This window comes from Scyliorhinus torazame, chromosome 1, assembly GCF_047496885.1.
Source record: "Scyliorhinus torazame isolate Kashiwa2021f chromosome 1, sScyTor2.1, whole genome shotgun sequence".
Classification (NCBI taxonomy): Eukaryota; Metazoa; Chordata; class Chondrichthyes; order Carcharhiniformes; family Scyliorhinidae; genus Scyliorhinus; species Scyliorhinus torazame.
Window position 1 is genome coordinate 379,871,676 of NC_092707.1, and position 12,485 is coordinate 379,884,160.

The following is a 12,485-nucleotide window of genomic DNA, read 5'->3' on the forward strand; positions in this document are numbered from 1 at the left end:
TTAGTTGCCAGTCTTGCCATTCCCTCAACCAAGTCTCCGTAATACCAATAACATCATATTCCCAGGTACTAATCCAAGCCCTAAATTCATCTGCCTTACCTGCTACACTTCTCGCATTGAAACAAATGCACCCTAGACCACCTGTCCCTTTGCGTTCTTCATCTCTTCCCTGTCTACTCTTCCCCTTAGTCACATTGAGTTTATTATCTAGTACCTTACTGGCTTTAGTTGCTGCCTCTTTACTGACCTCTAACTTCCTAATCTGGTTCCCATCCCCCTGCCACATTAGTTTCAAACCTCCCCAACAGTGTTAGCAAAAGCACCCCCTAGGACATTGGTTCCAGTCCTGCCCAGGTGCAGACCGTCCGATTTGTAATGGTCCCACCGCCACCAGAACCGGTTCCAATGTCCCAAAAATCTGAACTCCTCCCTCCTGCACCATCTCTCAAGCCACGTATTAATTCTGACTATTCTTGAATTTCTACTCTGACTGTCTCGTGGCACTGGTACCAATCCTGAGATTACTACCTTTGAGGTCCTACTTTTTAACTTATCTCCTAACTCCCTAAATTCTGATTGTAGGACCTCATCCCGTTTTTTACCTATATCGTTGGTGCCTATATGCACCACAACTGGCTGTTCACCCTCCCCCTTCAGTATGTCCTGCAGCCAATCTGAGACATCCCTGACCCGTGCATCCGGGAGGCAACATGCCATTCGGGAGTCTCGTTTTCGACCACAGAAACGCCTGTCTACTCCCCATATGATTGAATCCCCTATGACTATAGCCCTGCCAGTCTTTTTCCCGCCCTTCTGTGCAGCAGAGCCAGCCACGGTGCCATGAGACTGGCTACTACTGCCTTCCCCTGGTGAGTCATCTCCCGCAACAGTATCCAAAACGGTATACCTGTTTTGGAGGGAGATGACCGCAGGGGACACCTGCACTGCCTTCCTGCCCTTTCTCTGCCGTTTGGTCACCCATTACCTGTCTCCCTCACCAATCCTAATCTGCGGTGTGACCAACTCACTGAACGTGCTATCCTCGACCTCAGCCTTGTTTCAAGATTTTCTTTGTTTCAGTTAGTGTTATTAATCTGAATCTTGGCTTCTGACATTGTTACTTTGTTATACCATAAAGACATAAATCACGCTTCCTGAGTGTAGAAATACAAAGAATTTAGCTCCATGTGTTAACTTTTTGTACACCTTGCGTTCTTGAACAAATTTATGCAGAAGGAAAACTTGACTGCCACAAATTATACAATGATGGTGGTAACCGCTATAATAAATTGTCTCTCTAAAAATGCCTTAAATTCAACATGTGGAGTAAATTTGACAGTGAAAAACTAGGGGATAACGCTGAAAGGGAATGACAATATATGAATAGAATTTACAGCACCAATTCATCCAACCAGTCTATCCTCCGCTTGAACTTTCTCACCTAACCCTATCAAGATAACCCTTGATTCCATTCTCCCTCATATGCTTGTTCAGCTTTCCCTTAAATGAATCCATACTATTCATCTCAACTACTCTCATTGGTAATAATTTCCATTTTCTTACCACACTCTGGGTAAAAAAAAGTTTATTCTGAATTGCCTATTTGATCTCTTGGTGATCATTTTATAAATGATTTTCTGTGGAGGTGGATGCACTCTGTCAAAAATTTTAAAGACCTCCATTAGATCGTCCTACAGGTGATGGGAAATGAAGCACCACTTATTCATCCCTTCCCAATAGATATAATCTTGCAGTTCTGGTATCCATGTAAATCTTTTTTGCATTCTGCATATGCCTCTAAATCCTTTTCATATGACAACCAGAACCGTACACCATATTCCCAACTGTGTTTTAACCAAGGTTTGATGCAAGTTTAGCATCCTTAGTTTTCAATTCCATCCCTCTAGAAATAATCTTGTTTGTGCTTGGTTTGCCTTTTTTATGGCCGAGTAACCTGTGTCACTGTTTCAAGCGATTTGCGTGCGCATGCTCTGAGGTTCCTTTGCTACTCTATCCCATTTACACCTGTATTTTTCTTCTCAATAACACCCCTCACGTTGGTGAAATTAATTTTTGCATTTTGCCGCCTTGTAATTTGTTGTAGTTCTCCTCAGCCTATTTCCTCCAATTTAGTGTCCGCACATTTAAAAATTGTTTTGGATTCCAAAGTCAAAATTGTTGGCATAAGTTGTGAAAAAGTAAAGCCACTGTTCATGAAAAAGGACTTTTTAAAAATGTTTACAAATATTTAATATAGCAACTCAAATCACGTTGAATCATGATAACCAAATGCCTCTTGTACTTTTCCTAAACTATTAATATTGTCACCTTTTTATGAAACTTCGAGAAATAAATTTTTTTTTTTTTTTTTAATGTTCTGATCTCCTCGTCTCAAGGCCGTCATGAGTCTGATTTAACAATTAATTCAGTGCTAGCTCTATAGCCTTGGGAGTCACAAGGTTGTGGATTCAGGTGATTTAAATACATCATCCAGCATCAAAGCAAAATTCTGCAGGTTGTGGAGATCTGAAGTGAAAACACGAAATGCTGGATAAACTCCGGTTTTGGGCACAGAAATTGGCATGTCTTGCGGCAACTGTATAGAACAAAGAAATGTACAGCACAGGAACAGGCCCTTCGGCCCTCCAAGCCCACCAAACCTTGGGCCACTTGGAATATAGTGTTCAATTCTAGTAGCCACACTACCAGAAAGAAGTGGATGCTTTGGAGAGGGTGCAGAAGAGATTTACCAGGATGTTGCCTGGTATAGAGGGCTTTAGCTATGAGGAGAGGTTGAATAAACTTGGTTTGTTCTCACTGGAATGACGAAGGTAGAGGGGCAACCTGATAGAAGTCGACAAAACTGAGGGGCATAAGAGAGAGTGGATAGTCAGAAGCCTTTTCCCAGGGTTGAAAATTACTAGGGGACATAGGTTTAAGGTGTGATTCGCAAAATTTAGAGGAGATGTGCGAGGCAAGTTTTCTTTTACACAAAGGATAATGGGTGCGTGGAACTCGCTGCCAGAGGTGGTGGTGGAATCAGGCACGATAGTGACGTTTAAGCAGCATCTTGATAAATACATGAATAGGATGGGAATAGAGGGATACAGACCCCGGAAGTGCAGAAGCTTCTAGGTTAGACGGGCAACAGGGTCAGCACAGGCTTGCAAGGCCGCAGGGCCTGTTCCTGTGCTGTACTTTTCTTTGCTCTTTGTCTGGCAGCGTCTATTGAGAGAGAAACAGTTAACGTTTGGAGCCCAATATGGCTCATGATGTTCTGAATAAGAGTCAAATTGGACTCGAAACATTAACTTTCTCCCTCCATAGATGCTGCCAGACCTGTTGAGTCTTTCCAGCATTTTCTGTATTTATTGCATAATCTGGTCACTCAGATTGGTTAACGATTGGGAGTAATATAAACATTTCATCATCACTTTTAAAAAAAAATATATTTTATTGAAAATTTTTGGCCAACCATCACAGTACATTGTGTATCCTTTACACAGTAATATAACAATATAAATAACAATGGCCAGTTTTATAAACAAGAAATAAATAATATATAAACAAAAACAAAAACAAAACTAAATGGCAACTGCCTTGTCCCAGATAAATATTCTCCAAAAATATGTTTTAACAGTCCAATATACAATTATCTATAACAACCTATACATATTATACTTATATATGAACATCCCTGAGAATCCCTCTGGTTCCTCCCCCCCCCCCCCACCCCCCCCCCCCCCCCCCACCCCGCTGTGCTGCTGCTGTCTTCTTCTTTTCCATTCCCTCTATCTTTCTGTGAGGTATTCGACGAACGGTTGCCACCGCCTGGTGAACCCTTGAGCCGATCCCCTTAGGACGAACTTAATCCGTTCCAGCTTTATAAACCCTGCCATGTCATTTATCCAGGTCTCCACACCCGGGGACTTGGCTTCCTTCCACATCAACAGTATCCTGCGCCGGGCTACTAGGGATGCAAAGGCCAAAACATCAGCCTCTCTCGCCTCCTGCACTCCCGGCTCTTCTGCAACCCCAAATATAGCCAACCCCCAGCTTGGTTCGACCTAGACCCCCACTACCTTCGAAAGCACCTTTGTCACCCCCACCCAAAACCCCTGTAGTGCCGGACATGACCAAAACATGTGGGTGTGATTCGCTGGGCTTTTCGAGCATCTCGCATACCTATCCTCTACTCTAAAAAATTTGCTAAGCCGTGTTCCAGTCATATGCGCCCTGTGTAACACCTTAAATTGTATCAGGCTTAGCCTGGCACACGAGGACGATGAGTTTACCCTACTTAGGGCATCAGCCCACAGCCCCTCCTCAATCTCCTCCCCCAGCTCCTCTTCCCATTTCCCTTTCAGCTCGTCTACCATAATCTCCCCCTCGTCTCTCATCTCCCTATATATGTCTGACACCTTACCGTCCCCCACCCATGTCTTTGAGATCACTCTGTCCTGCACCTCCTGCGTCGGGAGCTGCGGGAATTCCCTCACCTGTTGCCTCGTAAAAGCCCTCAGTTGCATATACCGGAATGCATTCCCTTGGGGCAACCCATATTTTTCGGTCAGCGCTCCCAGACTTGCAAACGTCCCATCTACAAACAGATCTCTCAATTGTGTTACTCCTGCTCTTTGCCATGTTCCAAATCCCCCATCCATTCTCCCCGGAGCAAACCTATGATTATTTCTTATCGGGGACCACACCGAGGCTCCCGTCTTTCCCCTATGCCGTCTCCATTGCCCCCAAATTTTCAGAGTAGCCACCACAACTGGGCTTGTGGTGTATTTCTTCGGTGAGAACGGCAACGGCGCCGTCACCATGGCTTGTAGGCAAGTCCCCCTACAGGATGCCTTCTCCAATCTCTTCCACGCCGCTCCCTCCTCTTCTCCCATCCACTTACATACCATTGAGATGTTGGCGGCCCAGTAGTACTCACTCAGGCTCGGTAGCGCCAGCCCCCCACTATCCCTACTACGCTGCAAAAATCCCTTCCTCACTCTCGGGGTCTTCCCGGCCCACACAAAACTCATGATACTCTTCTCAATCCTTTTGAAAAAAGCCTTCGTGATCACCACCGGGAGGCACTGAAACACAAAGAGGAATCTCGGGAGGACCACCATCTTAACCGCTTGTACCCTCCCTGCCAGTGACAGGGATACCATGTCCCATCTCTTGAAGTCCTCCTCCATCTGTTCCACCAACCGCGTTAAGTTTAACCTATGCAATATACCCCAATTCTTGGCTATCTGGATCCCCAAGTAGCGAAAGTCCCTTGTTACCTTCCTCAGCGGTAAGTCCTCTATTTCTCTGCTCTGCTCCCCCGGATGCACCACAAACAGCTCACTTTTCCCCATGTTCAACTTATATCCTGACAATTCTCCAAACTCCCCAAGTATCTGCATTATCTCTGGCATCCCCTCCGCCGGGTCCGCCACATACACCAATAAATCGTCCGCGTAAAGAGATACCCGGTGTTCCTCTCCTCCCCTGAGTACTCCCCTCCACTTCCTGGAACCCCTCAATGCTATTGCCAGGGGCTCAATCGCCAGTGCAAACAATAATGGGGACAGAGGACATCCCTGCCTCGTCCCTCTATGGAGCCAAAAATACGCAGACCCCCGTCCATTCGTGACCACGCTCGCCATCGGGGCCCTATACAGCAGCTGTACCCATCTAATATACTCATCTCCAAAGCCAAATCTCCTCAATACCTCCCACAAATAATCCCACTCCACTCTATCAAATGCTTTCTCGGCATCCATCGCCACCACTATCTCCGCTTCCCCCTCTGGTGGGGGCATCATCATTACCCCTAGCAGCCTCTGTATATTCGTATTCAGCTGTCTCCCCTTCACAAACCCAGTTTGGTCCTCATGGACTACCCCCGGGACACAATCCTCTATCCTCATTGCCATTACCTTGGCCAGAATCTTAGCGTCTACATTTAGGAGGGAAATAGGTCTATAGGACCCGCATTGCAGCGGGTCTTTTTCCTTCTTTAGGAGAAGCGATATCGTTGCCTCTGACATAGTCGGGGGCAGCTGTCCCCTTTCCTTCGCCTCATTAAAGGTTCTCATCAGTATCGGGGCAAGCAAGTCCACATATTTCCTATAAAATTCGACTGGAAATCCATCCGGTCCCGGAGCCTTCCCCGCCTGCATACTCCTAATTCCTTTCACTACTTCCTCTATCTCGATCTGTGCTCCCAGTCCCACCCTCTCCTGCTCCTCCACCTTAGGAAATTCCAGCCGGTCCAGGAAGCACATCATTCTCTCCTTCCCATCCGGGGGCCGAGCTTCGTATAATCTTTTATAGAATGCCTTGAACACTCCATTCACTCTCTCCGCTCCCCGCTCTATCTCTCCTTCCTCATCACTCACTCCCCCTATTTCCCTCGCTGCTCCCCTTTTCCTCAATTGATGGGCCAGCAACCTGCTCGCCTTCTCCCCATACTCATACTGTACACCCTGTGCCTTCCTCCACTGTGCTTCTGCAGTACCCGTTGTCAGCAAGTCAAATTCTACGTGTAACCTTTGCCTTTCCCTGTACAGTCCCTCCTCCGGTGCCTCCGCATATTGCCTGTCCACCCTCAGAAGTTCTTGCAGCAACCGCTCCCGTTCCCTACTCTCCTGCTTTCCTTTATGTGCCCTTATTGATATCAGCTCCCCTCTAACCACTGCCTTCAGCACCTCCCAGACCACTCCCACCTGGACCTCCCCGTTATCATTGAGTTCCAAGTATTTTTCAATGCACCCCCTCACCCTTAGACACACCCCTTCATCTGCCATTAGTCCCATGTCCATTCTCCAGGGTGGACGCCCTTCTGTTTCCTCCCCTATCTCCAAGTCTACCCAATGTGGAGCGTGATCCGAAATGGCTATAGCCGTATACGCCGTCCCCCTCACCTTCGGGATCAACCCCCTTCCCAAAACAAAAAAGTCTATTCGCGAATAAACTTTGTGGACATAGGAGAAAAACGAAAACTCCTTACTCCTAGGTCTGCTAAATCTCCACGGGTCTACTCCTCCCATCTGCTCCATAAAATCTTTAAGCACCTTGGCTGCAGCCGGCCTCCTTCCAGTCCTGGATCTCGACCTGTCCAGCCCTGGCTCCAGCACCGTATTAAAATCTCCCCCCATTACCAACTTTCCCACCTCTAGGTCCGGGATGCGTCCTAGCATGCGCCTCATAAAATTGGCATCATCCCAGTTCGGGGCATATACGTTTACCAAGACCACCGCCTCCCCCTGTAATTTGCCACTCACCATCACGTATCTGCCCCCGCTATCCGCCACTATGGTCTTTGCCTCAAACATAACCCGCTTCCCCACTAGTATAGCCACCCCCCTGTTTTTCGCATCTAGCCCCGAATGAAACACCTGCCCCACCCATCCTTTGCGTAGTCTAACCTGGTCTATAAGTTTCAAGTGCGTCTCTTGTAACATAACCACGTCTGCCTTAAGTTTCTTAAGGTGTGCGAGTACTCGTGCCCTCTTTATCGGCCCGTTCAGCCCTTTCACATTCCACGTGATCAACCGGGTTGGGGGGCTTTTTACCCCCCCCCACCTTGTCGATTAGCCATCCCCTTTTTCCAGCTCCTCACCCGGTTCCCACGCAGCTGTGTCCACCCCCAGGCGGTGCCCCCCCGCCCACTCCACCCCATTCCGGCTCCCCCTCTCCCCAGCAGCAGCAACCCAGTAACTCCCCCCTCCCACCCCCCCCGCTAGATCTCCCACTAGCGTAGTTACACCCCCCATGTTGCTCCCAGAAGTCAGCAAACTCTGGCCGACCTCGGCTTCCCCCCGTGACCTCGGCTCGCACCGTGCGACGCCCCCTCCTTCCTGCTTCCCTATTCCCGCCATGATTATCATAGCGCGGGAACAAAGCCCGCGCTTCCCTTTTGGCCCCGCCCCCCATGGCCAACGCCCCATCTCCTCCACCTCCCTTCCTCCCTCCGCCACCACCTGTGGAAGAGAGAAAAGTTATCGCATCGCAGGATTAATTAACATAATTCCCCCCCCTTTTTCCCCCCTCTTCGCCCCCCATTCTCGCCCCACCACTTTGTTTCAAACGTTCTTTTTTAATAACCCGCTTACTCCAGTTTTTCTTCCACAATAAAAGTCCACGCCTCATCCGCCGTCTCAAAGTAGTGGTGCCTCCCTTGATATGTGACCCACAGTCTTGCCGGTTACAGCATTCCATATTTTATCTTCTTTTTGTGAAGCACCGCCTTGGCCCGATTAAAGCTCGCCCTCCTTCTCGCCACCTCCGCACTCCAGTCTTGATATACGCGGATCACCGCGTTCTCCCACCTACTGCTCCGAGTTTTCTTTGCCCATCTAAGGACCATCTCTTTGTCCTTAAAACAGAGGAATCTCACCACTATGGCTCTAGGAATTTCTCCTGCTCTCGGTCCTCGCGCCATCGCTCGGTATGCTCCCTCCACCTCCAGCGGACCCGCCGGGGCCTCCGCTCCCATTAACGAGTGCAGCATCGTGCTCACATATGCCCCGACGTCCGCTCCTTCTGCACCTTCAGGAAGACCAAGAATCCTTAAATTATTCCTCCTCGCGTTATTCTCCAGCACCTCCAGTCTTTCCACACATCGTTTATGGTGTGCCTCGTGCATCTCCGTCTTCACCACCAGGCCCTGTATATCGTCCTCGTTCTCGGCAGCCTTTGCCTTCACGACCCGAAGCTCCCGCTCCTGGGTCTTTTGCTCATCCTTTAGCCCTTCGATCGCCTGTAATATCGGGGCCAACAGCTCCTTCTTCATCTCCTTTTTAAGCTCTTCCACACAGCGTTTCAAAAACTCTTGTTGTTCAGGGCCCCATGTTAAACTGCCACCTTCCGTCGCCATCTTGGTTCTTGCTTGCCTTCCTTGCCGCTGCTCCAAAGGATCCACTGCAATCTGGCCACTTCCCTCTCCTTTTTCCATCCGTTTCCAGGGGGGATTCCCTTCTGGTTTACCGCACAGTGCTTCTAGCCGTTAAAATTGCCGTTGCGGCTCTTATTAAGAGCCCAAAAGTCCATTCCACCGGGAGCTGCTGAAACGTGCGACTTAGCTGGTCATCGCCGCACCCGGAAGTCCATCACTTTTTAAAAAATATATCTTTATTAAGAAAAGTTTCATTATAAGATAAAAAACAATTACACCAAATACCATTAAACATAATCCCACCCATACCTAACCGCTTCTCCACCCCCCCCCCCCACGCCCACAAGAACAAACAAAATTTAACAGAAGCCAAACTGCTCCCCCCCCCCCCCCCCCCCCCCAGACGGTTACTAACTCCCTGGAAAAGGAAGTGAAATGCTGCCATCTCGAGTCGAACCCTTCCACTGACCCCCTCATGGTGGACTTGACCTTCTCACAATACAAAAATTCCATTTGATCACAGCCAGACCAAGGCACTGTGCGGCACCGGGGACCTCGACCCGAGCAGACCTAGTCTGCAGGCTATCAATGAGGCAAAGGCGAGGACATCTGCCTTCAGCACCAGCGAGTCCGAAACATCAGAAATGGCCACCAACGGACAAGGCACCAACTGAATACCCAGAATCCCTTTTGTCTGTAAAACTTAATTACTCAAACGTTTTTCCCAGACATCTTTATTGGTGTGGCAAATAGGACGACACAAGTATATAATTCATCCAAGTGTATTTAAGTAAAACAGTTCCCTTTAAATTATCCCACTAATAACAATTCCAAGATTCTCCCCTACTAGACCACTCCCCCGTCACACACACTGACCCCCTAAAACGGGGGAGCCCCTTTGGTCAGTCAAAACGCAATCCATCGAAGTCAGCATGGTTTTATGAAGGGTAAATCATGTTTGACTAATTTGCGAGAGTTCTTTGTCGATGTAAAAGTCACGTAGATAATGGGGGTCCTGTAGATGTGGTACATCTGGACGTACAGAAGGTTTATACACAAGGTTATATCACACGGGGTTAGGGGTAATTTTATTAACTTGGATAGAAGACTGGCTGACGGACAAAAGATAGAGTTGGGATAAATGGATCTTTTTCTGGGTGGCAAGATGTAACTATTGGGGTGTAACACGGTTCAGTCCTTGGGTGCCACCTATTAACAATCGAGAGTAATGACTTGGATACAAGGATAGAAAGTTATATAGCCAAACATTCAGATGACACTAAAATAGGTGGGACAGTAAGTTGCAGTGAGGAAATAAGAATCTTACAAATGGATATAGATAGGTTAGGTGAATGTGTGAAAACGTGGCAGATGGAGTTTGACGTGGATAAGTGCGAGGTTCATTTTGGTCGAAAAAATGGGAAGACAACTTATTACCTAAATAGGGAGAGATTTTGGGAGCTCCGGTGCAGAGAGATCTGGGTGTCTGCGTGCATGAGTCACAGAAAACAGCATGTAGGTACAGCAGATAATAAAGAAAGAAAATGGATTGTTGGCAGTTGTAGAAAAAGGAATAGAGATTAAAGGTAAGAAGTGTTGCAACTCTGCAAGGCATTGGTGAGACTACCTGGAGAATTGGGCACAATTTTGGTCCCCTTAATTGAACGATGTCGTGGCATTGGAGGCAATTCATAGGAGGCTCACTAGGTTGATTCCAGAGTTGAGGGGTTTGTCTTATGAAGAGAGACTGAACAGTTAGGGTGACACGGTGGCTCAGTGGTTAGAACAGCTGCCTCACGGAACCAGGAACCGGGTTCAATCTTGGCATTCTAGAACAAGAGGTCATTGTCCCAGGATAATAGTAGCAAATTTAAAACCATGCTGTACACATCTATGACTCTTAAGATGAGGAGAAACTACTTCTCCCAAAGGGTTGTGAATCTGTGGAATTCGCTACCCAGGAGTGTGGTGGATGCTGGGACAGTGAGTAAATTTAAGGAAAAGTTAGACAGATTTTTAATTAATGGGTTGAGGGGTTATGGAGAATGGGCAGGTCTCACATATACTTTCTCCCTCAGACTCTCTCCCTCTCTCACACACTCTCTTAAATATTGCCTCTCACTCACACAATCTTGCCTTTCACTCGCTCTCTCACATACTCTCTCAGACTCTCACTATCTTCCAAGCACTCTTTTAAATACTCTCACTCTTACACTCACTCTGTTACTTTCTCACACTCTCAGACACCCTTACTCTCTTACACACAATCACACACTATCACACACACACTCTATCACACACATTCTCACACACTCACACAATCGCTCTCTCTCACACTCACGCATACATGCACACACTCATACACTGTCTCACACTTGCTCTCACTCACACTCTCACTTACTTTCTTACACTTTCTCTCTCCCTTAAATGCGCACACACTATCATACACACTCTGACACACACATATTCACACTCTCTCCACAACTCTGTCTCTCTCACACACACTCTACCGCTCACACACTAACCCTCTCTCTCACACACACTCTGACACTCATTCTCACACTCACTCTCACAGACTCATTCACTCTCATTCTCTCACCCTCTCTCATTCTCACTCTCTCATTCTCACACTCTCTCATTCTCTCTTTCTCACACTCATTCTCATACTCTTTCCCACTCTCATTCTCACTCTTATTTTCACACTCTCACTTTCTCTCATTCTCACTCATTCATTCACACTCTCATTCTCACTCTCGCATTCTCATTCTCTCTCGCATTCTCACTCATTCCCATGCTCTCATTCTCTCTCATTCATTCTCACTCTCTCATTTTCACACTCTCATTCTCACTCATTCATTCACACTCTCATTCTCACTCTCGCATTCTCATTCTCTCTCGCATTCTCACTCATTCCCATGCTCTCATTCTCTCTCATTCATTCTCACTCTCTCATTTTCACACTCTCATTCTCACTCTCTCATTCACTTTCTCTCATTTTCACACTCTCATTCTCGCACACTCATTCTCACTCTCTCATTCTCACTCATTCTCACACTCTCTCTATCATTCTCACTCTCATTCTCACTCCCTCTCATTCTCTCTCTCCCATATTCTCACGCCCTCCCTCTCATTCTCTCCCATTCTCACACTCCCTCTCTCACATTATCACTCTCTCTCTCACTCTCTCATTCTCACACACTCTCTCTCCACATTCTCTCTCTCATTCTCACTCTCACAGTCCCTCTCCCTCTCACTTTATCTCTATCACACTCTCATTCTCACTCTCTCACACACTCATTCTCTCTCATTCTCACTCAATCTCTCATTCTCACTCTCATTCTCTATTCTCATACTCACTCATTCTCACACTCTGTCATTCTCTCTCACACATTCTCTCTCATTCTCTCACACACTCATTCTCACACTCTCTCTATCATTCTCACTCTCATTCTTACTCTCTCTCATTCTCACTCTCTCTCCCATATTCTCACGCCCTCCCTCTCATTCTCTCTCCCATTCTCACACTCCCTCTCTCACATTATCACTCTCTCTCTCACACACACTCTCACTCTCTCTCATTCTCACACACTCTCTCTCTACA